The 16,160-nt window shown below is 44.4% G+C and overlaps 3 pseudogenes; all 3 read right to left on the bottom strand.

The window, feature by feature from the left end:
- Positions 1-627: 627 nt before the first annotated feature.
- LOC147455765 (G-type lectin S-receptor-like serine/threonine-protein kinase SD2-5) lies at positions 628-9,230 on the bottom strand (annotated as a pseudogene).
- Positions 9,231-9,938: 708 nt separating this feature from the next.
- LOC147455766 (G-type lectin S-receptor-like serine/threonine-protein kinase SD2-5) lies at positions 9,939-11,649 on the bottom strand (annotated as a pseudogene).
- Positions 11,650-13,009: 1,360 nt separating this feature from the next.
- Positions 13,010-15,689, bottom strand: LOC147455767 (G-type lectin S-receptor-like serine/threonine-protein kinase SD2-5; annotated as a pseudogene).
- Between the last annotated feature and the right edge of the window lie 471 nt (positions 15,690-16,160).

The raw sequence follows: 16,160 nt of genomic DNA on the forward strand, positions 1-16,160 counted from the left end.
GCGTTGGGGCAATGGAGAAGAGTCAAATTGAATGTGCACATTATGCTCACTGCAAGTTCGAGAGTCTGAGTACCACACGCTACTAGAGTGCTCAGCTTTCGATCACATACAAACTTGCTTCTTTCACATTTTCAGCCTTGACTTAGACCTATACACTTTTCTCTCCCAACCACAGTGTGGGCTCTCCATTGTGACTCTCATCACCACAATTTTGGAGCATCGAGAATCATTCTTCAGCCATACACATACTACATCACATGTAACTTTGGTCCTATAGGTCATATTTGACCTCCGAGGACAATAATAAAATCTCTCTCTCTCTCTCTCTCTCTCTCTCTCTCTAAAAAAAACACACACGCGCGCGCACACACACACACAAAAAAAAAAACATTCTAGAGTAGCAATTTGCTAGCTAACGTCACCCAATTTTACATAGCACTTAAAAGGTTTATCAATATGTTTTAGTAACATAGTGGGCTTCAAAGTCCAAGTATATCACATTAACTTAGCTTAGCAAACCATACGTTGAATGTAAAGAAACTAGTTGCTTTTTTGATCAAAATAGTATACATGAAAGCATCAGCTTAAAAATTTATTGTATAAGAAATAGATACATGAGATTCTTGGTTAAAGATAATTAATGGTATGATAGCTCCTCAACCATGTTTTTGAGTCCCACAAAGTTGTTTGTTTTGTAGAATTGGAGGCCTAAGGGGGTTGTGGAACATTGGGCTCATAGCCTTTGAGCCACTTCACCGTTGTGGCAGCATGGGGCCTTAGTGCAGGGTTTTCCTGGATGCACCAAATTGCTATGTCGACAAGCCTTTGTGCTTCAATCTTGTCAAAGCCACCTGCAACTAACGTTTGAACATGTCACGAGATCCTCATGAAGGCGCGGGTCCACAATATCCATCAAGCACCCTTCCTCCCCACTTCTTTTCTATCAACTTGGAAAGTGCCATGCCTCTTCTACAGATGAATTGGTGGCGCTTAATGCAATTGTTGCCACGGTGCTGAGCCTTGAGAACTCCAAAACTTTCCTACCTACCAAGTCTATCTCTAGCATGACTATCCCCAAGCTATAAATGTCACTCTTCTTGCTTACACTTCCATGAAGAAATCACTCGGGAGCTATGTATCCCGGTGTCCCCCTCAGTCCTGTCATCACACATGACTGCATGTCCCTCTGCATTTGTGAGGTCCCCACCCCGCCGTATCAAACAGCGGATCTGATGGTGAACCTGGTGGCCACTAGATCTATAGCGAAAGCAAAAAATGTGGTTCAGGGTTCAACTAGTGGACGATCTCTTATCACAAAGTGAGTCGAGCTCGAGCCTAGTAGTAATGAGATCTAGCTCCACCTCGCAGAGGAAGCATACTTAAACTATTTAGCGATCCTAAGACCCACCTTCCAAGAGGAGAGAAACCCCGAGTGCCTTTTCCCCCATGTTTCAGAGGCACGTACTCTCGAGATTTCACCGCTCTAGGGGCAATGAGTATTACTAGTATCGATTTAAACACTATGGGGACAGAGAGTTCCCGACCAATCGGGACCACCCATCTCGTAGGCATTGGCAACGTGAGCCAAGCCCCCACTTTCCACCCCCACACTCACACTTCCTTGTGTGACCTAATTACTACCACAAAGGTTGTTCAACATAGACATTCCTTGTTTTAATTCCGAAGCACATTGTTCGTTAAGACAGCCCTTCAACCAGTATTGCAAACAACACCAAGACAGTATTCTAGTAAAAATTCTACTCAAACTTATTCATTAAAATTCCAATGTTCTGGAGGTACAACATCCCCCCTCCAGCGAGAGTTTACTCCTCCCGTTGTCGCCTAGCTGCCCATACAACTAGGTATGTCCACCGCATAGAAAGCACGACATGGACATTCCCACCGCTTAACCTACAGACGTGGGTTCCCACCGCTTAACCAGCAGACGTGGGTATCCACCGCTTAACCAGCAGTCGTGGATTCAAGAGCCTTTAACCAGGAACTCTGCCCCCTGTGATCAGGAGGGGGTTCATGACTAATTCAACATTGGAAATAGAAGGAACATGCCGAGCTAAATTTTCCTTAGCAGACATTCTTTCCTATTGCAAACAGCATACCCATCGATCATTTCCTTCCTACTTTAGAACTTAATGTACAATGCTTCCAATGCCGAGGTTTCCGTTGGATTTCTCCAACATGTTTGGGGATATGAGCATTCTTAACTAGCGTATGAAATGTTAGTTTAAACAACTTGAATAAAAATATGATCTACCTCTTCCCCTTCTTCATCGATGGCCCGTGAGATGGCCGGTATTTGTTCCTCCATGGGAGCCTTCCCCTTCCCGTTGACATTGCTCGTTCCTGCCTCGCGATCGTGGGCACCACCGAAGCGAGTCCTCTTAACCGGGGCCATTTCTCACTACTTTAAATGATTAGCTTGGAGAAAGAGCTAAGGTTCGCAAACATCATAACAGTCCAATGGGTAGATTAATGACATTAATTAATCCCTCCTATATGATAGATCTAGATTTTTCATAAAGCAATCATTAAGGATGGCACATAATCCTATGGGAACCGGCTCTAAAGATAATTACTCGGCTTACATGATTAAGAATAATAGGATTTCACTAATGGAATTACCAGAGAGATGAATTAAGCACGATTAATCTCTTTCCTAGCAATTAGAGGGTGCAGAATCACCGCATGCATAGGTGTGAGAAAAACCACCTCTTAGAGACTTAATGACAGATTAATCTTACCTTAATTATATCTTAATGCATAACAAAGATGGATCTAAATCAGCTACAATATCAATGCGTGATAGAAAGGGTGATTCTCATCAATTTACACAATTACCAGCTTATCGATTAATTTCTATGCTACCTAGAGAGAGAAAATTCTAATAATCGTGCACTAATCATTAATTAAGAGTGATGAATGGCTGATAATTCAGCTATGGAATGATGATTACATAATAGAATATGGTTAAGGAGAATTTAGAGAGTGATTATAGAGAATTGCGACTAGGAATAAGCATAATAGACGAGAAATTTAGATGGTAATGAAAAGGATTTGCAGAAAGCATTAATTAAACCGTGGTTACCGTGATTAAGGGCTGATAATCCACTCGATTCTCTGATCTAATCGAGCTTCTTGAGGCGAGAATTCGACAGCACCTCCCTCCTTGCTTCTCCTTCAAAAGGTGTGTGTTCCGGCAGCACCTTCCCAGAGTGTGTGTAGGTGTGTGTGTGTGCACTGTGTGTGTATGTGAGCATATATGTCTCTGTGTGTGTGTGTGTGTAGGCCTTTAAATAGGCTCCTACAGGCTGAAAATCGATTTGTGCTGCTAATTGCATCTGGATTAGCACTCAGTCCTTGCATGGCAAGTCCAGTTGCCTACCCACCAAGTGTCCAGTTGGCTCAGTAAACTGACTCTCACACTGAGTTGCAGGCTTGGCAGCTTCCCCAAGACTCCCACAAAGCAAGAGGGCGCCCCCTAGCTGCTAAAGCAGGTCTGGTGTGGGCTGGGACCTATTCCCACACAGCCTCGAGCCCCCGGTGCCTCCCGGACAATTTTGTGAAAAATTGGTTTTAGGCTAAAACGGGTCATACGAGTCGGATTTTGATGCCGAAAATTGCTATACGAAGCTCTAACTAAGACATACGGGTCTGAGTACCTGCCATATATAGCAGCCCTCGGGGTCCGAAAATGCATTGTTTTCAAATTCGGGTACGGGTGCAGATTTTCGAGACGATCAAAACTAGACGGGTCGGGTGACCAAAAACTTACTATATTTGGAAAATTTTCACAAAAATTATTTTAATTCACATTTCGAAGCTTTATGACATTTTAAACATCATGGCACTGACAGAATTCGGAAAACTGCTAAAAATAGTAACTTTTTTCCATTATGATCATTTCATGGTACGAGGGTGCTCTTTTTGGTTGGGGTCAGAGACCTTACAACCTCCCCAATGTGAAAAATTGAGATGTCCTCATCTCAAAAATACATCTGGATAAACTCTATGCTAACTACTTAGGTACATATATCCTTTGTCTAAAGTAAAGATATCCTTTTATAATAGAGTAGTCTTTAGCTTTATGCGTCTTATTCTGCTGAACTTTGATGAGATTCTGGTGCTTGATTTATTGCTCACTAGGATTAGCAGTTGCATCATACATTGCTGCTCTCTCATCAGCTTCATCACCCACAGTTTGTTGTCTCACTGCGGCATTAGCGAAAGCTCTACTTCCTTGTCCTATGTTTCCTCTTCCTCGGCCTCCTCTTCCGTTTGGTTGACCTCGCCTGTTGACGTTCAGAGGTACATTATTAGCATCGGATGTTTGAAAAATCCTTTTTGGACATCGACTTTTGTAATGTCCATACTCCTGGCACTCAAAGCATCTTATATTGGAAAACTCGGTAGCTGTCGTGGTAGCTATTACCGGACGATGGTTGTATGCAGGGTTGATTGGTCTGTTACTCCAGTTGTCTGTCCTGGCCCTCTTTGACAAATAGTATTCACTATCTTGGGTAGTCCTCTGAATCTCTTTAGCTAACGGTTTGGCCCTTAGCAAGGCATCTTGCAAAGTTGCTGGCCTGAGAGCTTCTAGTCAGTTGTTCAGGGGGTCGATGAGTCCTTGGCAGAACCGTGCTACCTGTTGTTCCAATGTCATCTTAGGAGCATATCTCCGAAGAGTGACAAACTTTGAATAATATTCTTCGACAGATGAAGTCAGCTTCCGAAGGGAAAAGAACTCGTTCATCTTCAAGGTTTTATAGGCGGGTGGTAAGTAACGCTCCATCATAGCAACCTTGATGTCTTCCCATGACTGGGAAGATCCCTTGATATCCAAGTCCCTGCAATGTTGTTTCCACCAGATCTTGGCATCGCCAGACAAGCGGAACATTGCAAGCATGGTTTGGTTCACGGGTTGGGTTCCCGCAGCTTCGAAATAGTCATCCATTGCTTCCATCCATACTTCCGCATCTCTCTCCACATTAACCCCTTCGCCTTTAAAGGTTGGAGGCTGAGCTTGTTTAAGGAGGAGCTTCTTCTCTTGCGCTGCTGAGTAGAGAGCAGCAGGCGGTGCCTATCCAATGGTATAAAACTCATTACTATAGCACTCGTCTCAAATGAACCTAAGCTTTTCCATACTCAAGAAGAAATTTAACTTTTGGGCTTAACCAGCCTACTTAATCTGTACATCTATCACAAAGGATTTTAACCATTCCACCATTTAAATTCCATTGAATACATCCAAAATTGTTCGATAAATAATGGTAAAAACTTTACTCGAGAGCTTTGATTCATACTTATAACTTTATGTGGGCATCAACAGGCCACCTGCCCGCAGCACTAGTCGCACCAACAACTTCTCAAAAAAAAAACATCATGTGGATCCCACTGAATCCCAAGAAGCTCAACGAGTAAAACTCTTTAACATCACTCAGGAGACAATCCACTAAACAAATCCAATGTCATTATTCTGGGAAACATCATGCTCAAGCTTTGAGTACGAGCTATCCTACAATCCCTTAGTTTTCAAACAACATCATTTTCCCAGTTCGTAAACCTATAGCTCTAATACCAGGTGTGAGGTCCCCACCCCGCCGTATCAAACAGCGGATCTGATGGTGAACCTGGTGGCCACTAGATCTATAGCGGAAGCAAACAATGTGGTTCAGGGTTCAACTAGTGGACGATCTCTCATCACAAAGTGAGTCGAGTTCGAGCCTACTAGTAATGAGATCTAGCTCCACCTCACAGGGGAAGCGTACTTAAACTATTTAGCGATCCTAAGACCCACCTTCCAAGAGGAGAGAAACCCCGAGTGCCTTTTCCCCCATGTTTCAGAGGCACGTACTCTCGAGATTTCACCGCTCTAGGGGCAATGAGTATTACTAGTATCGATTTAAACACTATGGGGACAGAGAGTTCCCGACCAATCGGGACCACCCATCTCGTAGGCATTGGCAACCTGAGCCAAGCCCCCACTTTCCACCCCCACACTCACACTTCCTTGTGTGACCTAATTACTACCACAAAGGTTGTTCAACATAGACATTCCTTGTTTTAATTCCGAAGCACATTGTTCGTTAAGACAGCCCTTCAACCAGTATTGCAGACAACACCAAGACAGTATTCTAGTAAAAATTCTACTCAAACTTATTCATTAAAATTCCAATGTTCTGGAGGTACAACATCCCCCCTCCAGCGAGAGTTTACTCCTCCCGTTGTCGCCTAGCTGCCCATACAACTAGGTATGTCCACCGCATAGAAAGCACGACATGGACATTCCCACCGCTTAACCTACAGACGTGGGTTCCCACCGCTTAACCAGCAGACGTGGGTATCCACCGCTTAACCAGCAGTCGTGGATTCAAGAGCCTTTAACCAGGAACTCTGCCCCCTGTGATCAGGAGGGGGTTCATGACTAATTCAACATTGGAAATAGAAGGAACATGCCGAGCTAAATTTTCCCTAGCAGACATTCTTTCCTATTGCAAACAGCATACCCATCAATCATTTCCTTCCTACTTTAGAACTTAATGTACAATGCTTCCAATGCCGAGGTTTCCGTCGGATTTCTCCAACATGTTTGGGGATATGAGCATTCCTAACTAGCGTATGCAATGTTAGTTTAAACAACTTGAATAAAAATATGATCTACCTCTTCCCCTTCTTCATCGATGGCCCGTGAGATGGCCGGTATTTGTTCCTCCATGGGAGCCTTCCCCTTCCCGTTGACATTGCTCGTTCCTGCCTCGCGATCGTGGGCACCACCGAAGCGAGTCCTCTTAACCGGGGCCATTTCTCACTACTTTAAATGATTAGCTTGGAGAAAGAGCTAAGGTTCGCAAGCATCATAACAGTCCAATGGGTAGATTAATGACATTAATTAATCCCTCCTATATGATAGATCTAGATTTTTCATAAAGCAATCATTAAGGATGGCACATAATCCTATGGGAACCGGCTCTAAAGATAATTACTCGGCCTACATGATTAAGAATAATAGGATTTCACTAATGGAATTACCAGAGAGATGAATTAAGCACGATTAATCTCTTTCCTAGCAATTAGAGGGTGCAGAATCACCGCATGCATAGGTGTGAGAAAAACCACCTCTTAGAGACTTAATGACAGATTAATCTTACCTTAATTATATCTTAATGCATAACAAAGGTGGATCTAAATCAGCTACAATATCAATGCGTGATAGAAAGAGTGATTCTCATCAATTTACACAATTACCAGCTTATCGATTAATTTCTATGCTACCTAGAGAGAGAAAATTCTAATAATCGTGCACTAATCATTAATTAAGAGTGATGAATGGCTGATAATTCAGCTATGGAATAATGATTACATAATAGAATATGGTTAAGGAGAATTTAGAGAGTGATTATAGAGAATTGCGACTAGGAATAAGCATAATAGACGAGAAATTTAGATGGTAATGAAAAGGATTTGCAGAAAGCATTAATTAAACCGTGGTTACCGTGATTAAGGGCTGATAATCCACTCGATTCTCTGATCTAATCGAGCTTCTTGAGGCGAGAATTCGACAGCACCTCCCTCCTTGCTTCTCCTTCAAAAGGTGTGTGTTCCGGCAGCACCTTCCCAGAGTGTGTGTAGGTGTGTGTGTGTGCACTGTGTGTATGTGAGCATATATGTCTGTGTGTGTGTGTGTGTAGGCCTTTAAATAGGCTCCTACAGGCTGAAAATCGATTTGTGCTGCTAATTGCATCTGGATCAGCACTCAGTCCTTGCATGGCAAGTCCAGTTGCCTACCCACCAAGTGTCCAGTTGGCTCAGTAAACTGACTCTCACACTGAGTTGCAGGCTTGGCAGCTTCCCCAAGACTCCCACAAAGCAAGAGGGCGCCCCCTAGCTGCTAAAGCAGAACTGGAGTGGGTTGGGACCTGTTCCCACATAGCCTCGGGCCCCCGGTGCCTCCCGGACAATTTTGTGAAAAATTGGTTTTAGGCTAAAACGGGTCATACGAGTCGGATTTTGATGCCGAAAATTGCTATACGAAACTCTAACTAAGACGTACGGGTCTGAGTACCTACCATATATAGCAGCCCCCGGGGTCCGAAAATGCATTTTTTTCAAATTCGGATACGGGTGCAGATTTTCGAGACGATCGAAACTAGACGGGTCGGGTGACCAAAAACTTACTATATTTGGAAAATTTTCACAAAAATTATTTTAATTCACATTTCGAAGCTTTATGACATTTTAAACATCATGGCACTGACAGAATTCGGAAAACTACTAAAAATAGTAACTTTTTTCCATTATGATCATTTCATGGTACAAGGGTGCTCTTTTTGGTTGGGGTCAGAGACCTTACAGCATCAACCTTGACATCCCAAAATCAGATATCTTTTCCACAAATTGCTCACTCAATAGTATGGTTTGCGGCTTGATGTCGGAGTGCAAGATTGGTTGCTTGCAGTCCTAGTGCAACCCCAAGTGCGACATTATAGCATTTTCGCCAATCAAGGGATGGTGCACATGAACCATCTCCCACAGGCCCAAAAAGCAAGCGGTCTAGCGATCCTTTCACCATAAACTCATAGGTGAGAATATGATGTGATCTTGCCAACAAAAGCCACCAAGGCAGACTATGTTATGGTGACCTATATGTCCTACAATGGCTATTTTTGCCAAAAACTCTTTGGCTTGATGTGCTCTTTATAGGACGCCCTTGAGTACTTTCATTGTCACTCTCCTCCCATCCAGGAGTGTGCCTTCACACATAGAGCCACCTGCACCCCAACCAAGGAGCTTGCTGAATCTCTTTGTTTCTTCTTGAAGCTCTTTAATGAAAACCTGGTGGGCAAGAGAGGAAAGATGTCATGAAGCTCCGCCACAATTCCCAAGCGGTTGACTCCCTCTTATTTCTCAACACATGGGTCCTGCACACATTGTTGCGCTTCCACCTCACTGCTCCTCCCTCCACACGCTCTTGTCCATGATCCGATCTCCATGGAGCTCCGAGAGAGAGAGAGAGAGAGAGAGAGAGAGAGAGAGAGAGAGAGAGAGAGAGAGAGAGAGAGCATGCAATGCCATGAAACTCACTCCTCCATAGCTCCTCCCTTCCCCTAAGCTCTAATACCAGCATGAGACTGAGGGGACTGAAGCTTGCAACTCTTCACTCACCCATGCCCTATATAGGTCCTACCTTGCGAATAATAGGGTCCCCTTGACTGCATGGCTCCGACTTGGCCCTTGGCCTGCCCAGTCTTACCCTAGACCTGAAACTCTATAGCATTATACATATGTAATTTGGCCTAAGCATAAATGGACCAACTGTTTTTGCCTTCTCTGTGTATTTTGTGTGTGTGTGTGTGTGTGTGTGTGTGTGTGTGTGTGTGTGTGTGAGAGAGAGAGAGAGAGAGAGAGAGAGAGAGAGAGAGAGGTGATGCATGTGAGAGCATATAAGGAAGGGAGTTGTGATTTTTATTTGACGTACATGATACAAAACATGTCAATTAAACCAAAGGGATGAATGTATACTTATAAGTCATTCTATCAACAAAAATCAAATTTTTAGTAGATGAACATGATAAAAACATGATTAAACCAAAGGGATCAATATATGTACTTAGAAGAAACTCTATCAACAAAAGTCAAGTTAACTCACACTAGAACCTCTCCCTCTATCTCACACTTAAAGATACACACAAAGAGATGCACACATCTCTCTCCTCTTCCCCTCCCCTTCCCCCCTTCTCTCTTTGTCTCTCTCTCACTCACTCACACACACACAAACACACACACACACACACACAAACATTCTAGAGTAGCGATTTGATAGTGTCACCAATTTTAAATAGCACTTAAATAGGTTAATTGATATGCTTTAGTTACATAGTGGGCTTCAAAGTACAAGGATATCACATTAACCTAGTAGGCCATGAGTTGAACATAAAGAGACTAGTTTCACTTTTTAGCAAAATAATATACATAAAAGCATCAGATTAACAAATTATTATATAATTATATAGCTCAAGTGATGAGAGAAATACATGGGATTCTTGGTTATTAAAGATAATTACTGGTACTATAGCTCACGAGCCATGTTTTTGAGTCTCTCAAAGTTGTTTGTTTTATGGAATTGGAGGCTTGAGGGGGTTGTGGAACATTGGGCTTGCAACCTTCGAGCCACTTCACCACCGTGGCAGCATCGGGCCTCAGTGTAGGGTCTTCTTGAATGCACTAGAGGGCTATGTAGAGTCGCCTTTGTGCTTCCACCTTGTCAAAGCCACATGCACTAACATTTGAACAAGTCACAGGCTCCTCATGAAGGAGCAGGTCCACAATATCCATTAGGCACCCTTGCTCCCACTTCTTTTCTGCCCAGCTAGGCAAGTGCCATGCCTCTTCTGCAGATGAACCATCGGCACTTAATGCAGTTGTTGCCGTGGTGTTGAGCCTTGAGAACTCCAAAACTTTCCTGCCCACCACTATCTCTAGCATTACTATCCCTAAGCTATATATGTCACTTTTCTTGCTTACACTTCCATGGAGAAACCACTCAGGAGCTATGTATCGGAGCGTCCCCATCAATCCCGTCATCACACATGACTGCATGTCCCTCTGCATCAATCTTGACATTCCAAAATCAGATATCTTTTCCACAAATTGCTTACTCAGCAGTATGTTCTGTGGCTTGGTGTCAGAATGCAAGGTCGGTTGCTCACAGCCCTTGTGCAGGTAAGCTAATCCTCGTGCAACCCCAAGTGCACCATTATAGCGTTGGGACCAATCAAGGGCTTATGCACGTGAGCCATCTATCGGCGGCCCAAAAAGCCAATGGTGTAGCGATCCTCTCACCATAAACTCATAAACGAGGATATGATGCGATCCTTGCCAACAAAAGCCAACAAGATGCACTATGTTATGATGACATGTGCGCCCTATAGTGGCTATTTCTACCAAAAAATCTTTGGCTTGATGTGCTCTTTGTAGGACACCCTCCATTACTTTCACTGCCACTTTCCTCCCATCTAGGAGTATGCCTTCATACACTGAGCCACATGCGCCCAAACCGAGGAGCTTGTTGAATTTCTTTGTTGCTTCTTGAAGATCTTTAAATGAAAACCTGGTGGGCAAGAGAGGCAAGATGTCACGAAGCTCCTCCTCTTCTTTAGCTTGTTGCAGAAGCCTGCTCCTCCTTTTCCTGAAATGATATAATCCTAGTCCAAGCAAGAAACACTTCACAATGCCGAAGGGAATGATTCTAGTGAGGGTGATTAGAGGAAATGGAGTAGGTGTATAATTAGACATAGGCGTAGACACATGCAAGGCTACTTTCAAGAGTGTGAGAAAGTCATTTTTACGGACAATAGCCCTTTCCCGTACTAATGTGTCTTCTGACGTTGCTGTGTAGTTGAAGACAAAGTAATTATTGGAGACATTCGTGATGGTCAATAAGCTGATGTTTTGGGTGATGAGGAAGCAATTGGATGTGCTGTGTTGGTAGGAAATGCCTTGGCAAGAGCAGTTCAAGGAGCAAGCCTGCTTGCAAGCCAAGAGATTCATGTTAGTGAAGAAGGTCCAGCCAGTGAGGAGGAAGATGTGGAGACCATCTTCGACCTTCTTCCACCTCCAACTTTGGATGAGGTGGAGAAAGAGGAGAGGGAGGTCGATGAATCAAGTCCGGCGGCGGCAAGTCTTAGCGAGGATGATTGTCATGAGATGAAGATGATGAGATGGAGGATTACAAATTCAAAGATGATGAAGCCAACTCATTCACAAACGACAATTTCGTTTCTCCCTTTCTTGATTTAGGAGCAATGGGCTTAGAATTGGATGATGCCTCATGTAGGATTGTTTTGGAAGATGATTCATAAACATCTTGCATACTTTAAGTTATGAAGTTTTTTGGTCGTGTAATCCATTCATCTCTCTCTCCCCCCTCTTCCTCTCTCTAATTTTGTGAACATGCTCAATTATGTTGATCAAGTGACAGTGATTATTTTAATTGTAACTAAATGTAATCTTATTATCCCCCGCCCCCCCCTCTCTTCCCCTTTCTCTTTCTTTCTCTTTTCTTTTTTAAACTTTAAAAATTTCATACAATATTTTTTAACTTTTATTGAGAGGAAAGAAACACCAAAATTTGAACATGGGGAGGGGAGGGGGGGGGGGGGGGGGGGGGGGGGGAGGGGATGTTTAAGCCAAAATTTGAAAGTTTAGGCACTAAATTTCCCCTCGAAAATAAATGCGGTAATATCAGTGATAATAATTGAGGTAATAAACGAGGTAATAATAGAAAAACAATCGTGCTAATAGTTTAAATACGAGAAAATCCCCCTGCCCTCCTCTCTCTTCCCTCTCCAGCTGAGTTTGAAACTTCTCTCTACAAAATGCGGTAAAAGACTGCGGTAAACAATTAGAGATTTTCATGGTGGTCCATGACCCGTCTCCATGGGATTGTGTGTGTGTGTGTGTGTGTGTGTGTGTGTGAGAGAGAGAGAGAGAGAGAGAGAGAGAGAGAGAGAGATCATGCAACACCATGAAACTCCCTCCTCCATAGCTCCTCCCTTCCCCTAAGCTCTAATACCAGCGTGAGACTGAGGTAACTGGAGCTTGCAACTCTCCACTCACCCATGCCTATATAGGTCATGCCTTGCTATAGGGTCCCCTTGACCGCATGGCTCCGTCTTGGCCCTTGGCTTGCCCGGTCTTACCCTAGGCCTCACACTCTATAGCGTTATACATATGTAATTTGGCCTAGGAATAAATGGACCAACTGTTTTTCCTTCTCTGTGTATTTTGTGTGTGTGTGTGTGTGTGTGTGTGTGTGTGTGTGTGAGAGAGAGAGAGAGAGAGAGAGAGAGAGAGAGAGAGAGAGAGAGGTGATGCTTTAGTTACATAGTGGGCTTCAAAGTACAAGGATATCACATTAACCTAGTAGGCCATGAGTTGAACATAAAGAGACTACTTTCACTTTTTATAAAAATAATATGTACATAAAAGCATCATCTTAACAAATTATTATATAATTATATAGCTCAAGCGATGAGAAAAATACATGCGATTCTTGGTTAAAGTTAATTACTAGTACGATAGCTCACGAGCCATGTTTCTGAGTGCCTCAAAGTTGTTGGTTTTGTGGAATTGGAGGCGTGAGGGGGTTGTGGAACATTGGGCTCGCAACCTTCGAGCCACTTCACCACCCTGGAAGCATGGGGCCTCTGTGCAGGCTCTTCTTGAATGCACCAGAGCGCTATGTAGAGTAGCCTTTGTGCTTCCACCTTGTCAAAGCCATATGCACTAACGTTTGAACAAGTGACAGACTCCTCAAGAAGGACTGGGTCCACAATATCCATTAGACACCCTTGCTCCCACTTCTTTTCTGCCCAGCTAGGCAAGTGCCATGCTTCTTCTGCAGATGAACCGTCGGCACTTAATGCAGCTATTGCCGTGGTGTTGAGCCTTGAGAACTCCAAAACTTTCCTGCCCGCCACTATCTCTAGCATTACTATCCCTAAGCTATATATATCACTTTTCTTGCTTACACTTCCATGGAGAAAGCACTCAGGAGCTATGTATCCGGGTGTCCCCCTCACTCCTGCCATCACACATGAGTGCATGTCCCTCTGCATCAATCTTGACATCCCAAAATCGGATATCTTTGCCACAAATTGCTCACTCAGTAGTATGTTTTGTGGCTTGATGTCAGAATGCAAGATCGGTTGCTCACAGCCCTCGTGCAAGTAATCTAATCCTTGTGCAACCCCAAGTGCGACATTATATCGTTGCCGCCAATCAAGGGCTGATGCATGTGAGCCATCCGCCGGCGGCCCAAAAATCCAACGGTCTAGCGATCCTCTCACCATAAACTGATAGATGAGGATACGATGCGATCCTTGCAACCAAAAGCCAACAAGACGGACTATGTTATGATGACCTGTGTGTTCTACAGTGGCTATTTCTGCCAAAAAATCTTTGGCTTGATGTGCTCTTTGTAGGAAGCCCTCCAGTACTTTCACTGCCACTTTCCTCCCGTCGAGGAGTGTGCCTTCATACACTGAGCCACACGCGCCCGAACCCAGGAGCTTGCTGAATCTATTTGTTTCTTCTTGAAGCTCTTTGAATGAAAACCTGGTCGGCAAGTGAGGCAAGATGTCATGAAGCTCCTCCTCTTCTTTGGCTTGTTGCAGAAGCCTGCTCCTCCTTTTCCTGAAATGAAATAATCCTAGCCCAAGCAAGAAACACATCACAATGCAGAACGGAATGATTCCAGTGAGGGTGATCAGAGGAAGTCGAGCAGACACGGGCGTAGACACAAATGGAGTAGGCACAGGCAAGGCTACTTTCAAGTGTGTGACGAAATCTTTTTTACGGACAATAGCACTTTTCTGAATTGTCTCTTCTGAAGTTGCTGTGTAGTTCCAGGCCCAGTCATTGGAGTCATGCGTGATGGCCAATAAGCTGATGTTTTGGGTGATGAGGAAGCAATTGGATGTGCTGTGTGCTGGTAGGAAATGCCTTGGCAAGAGCAGTTCAAGGAGCAAGATCAGGTCCAGCCAGTGAGCAGGAAGATGTTTGCGACGAACTTCAACTCCACAAATGTGGTGTTGCCGCATAGATCAATTAAAGCCTGCCTGCGCTTGCAGCCAATTGAGAGATCTGATGCGTTGCGAGGCTCGAAGGATGACTCCAAGCATGAGCACATGGTTGGGGCATTAGGTGTACAAACGCCAAGAGGTCCACACCGCACTGGAACATCACATAGCTGTCGCCCTACTACGCCCGGAAACGAACCATTATCAGAGTCCAATGGGACTCGATAATATAAGGGAGGGTGATAATTAGGGTCAATGTTGACTGTATAGAGGTAAAGCTTACCATCGTTTTCTAGCCTTAGAAAGCCGAAATTCTGGGAAGCATTGATATTCACAGGGCCACTATATAAACTATTCACAGGGCCACTATAGCTGCAATTAGACCCTGAGCTAATCAAAAGAGATGCCGCCCCCGTGTCATCAGAGATGCTCTGACCAGGTACTACAGAAATGTAAGGTGGAATATATAATTGATGGCTGCGGATGCATGAATCATTGGGAGGTGAAGAATGCAGCAGCTGATTAAGGGTTATAGGTCGATGTGCAGGAGAGTTAATGGGGTCAGGATTTCTGAAGAAGGGGAAGACCCAGTAGGGAGCAGCTGGGGCATGTCCCTGGCGCATGCTGTTGAGATAGAGAGCTAGACCCCCCTTTTCTACTCTGGCGGAGTAGGCAGAGTCATTGCTTGTGAGCTGCATGCCCACAGAAAGCCTCTGCCCCTGCACCAGAGTGTCTGTGAGCCTCTGCCCCTGCATCGCACTGAACAGGGGTGCCCCCGCCGAGTTGTAGATGCGGAAGTCTCCCGAATTCGACAACTCCATCTGAGCAGCATCTCCACACCACCTCACCATGGCCATCCTTCAATTGCAAGCTCTGCCCTACATTAGTTGTGTTGTCGTGCGTGACCAACACTAGGGATGCCTTTGAGAAGGCCTTGATGGGGCGATCCAAATTCGCAAACCACACAGGAACCACGAAGCCATCGTCATAAACTGGGCCATCATACTCTACGCCTCTACCATCGAAAATTTGATAATATGTTAAGGCGCCGTTACTCTTACCCGACGAGCCTGGGCACACCGCCAAATACATTAATGGATGAAATATGTCTGATATAGAGTGGTACCAGAAGTAGAAAGCAAGAAGCCGGGGTTGTCAGCCGAGGAATTCCATGTTTTGAAGGAAGGAGAGCTGAGGATGGGGAAAAAATAGCTAGAGTCAAGGTTGCGAATGGCGATGTTGGAGACGTTCATGTTGACGGGGGGAAGAGGTGAGAAGTTGAAGGCAGGCGAGTGGCTGAGGCGCATGAAGGAGCTGTTATGATGAGCTGCAGACTGCTGCTGCTGGGCTTGCACGGCTAAAGAGGCAATACAATATATAAGGAACTGGGCTATGCAACACTGCAAGCGGAGAGGAGCCATTAGCGGGGCAATATGCTAGTAGGCAATGGTTATTTGCAGCAAGATTTTTCAAGTATTGAAATTGAAGTTAGAGAACTGTTTATGTATTGGCAATGGCGAGCTGTGAAGAATGCAGCTGAAAAGTGGTTTTTGGGGGGCGGGCCGC

This window comes from Adiantum capillus-veneris, chromosome 6 (genome assembly GCF_014529385.1).
Source record: "Adiantum capillus-veneris isolate H3 chromosome 6, ASM1452938v2, whole genome shotgun sequence".
Taxonomy (NCBI): Eukaryota; Viridiplantae; Streptophyta; class Polypodiopsida; order Polypodiales; family Pteridaceae; genus Adiantum; species Adiantum capillus-veneris.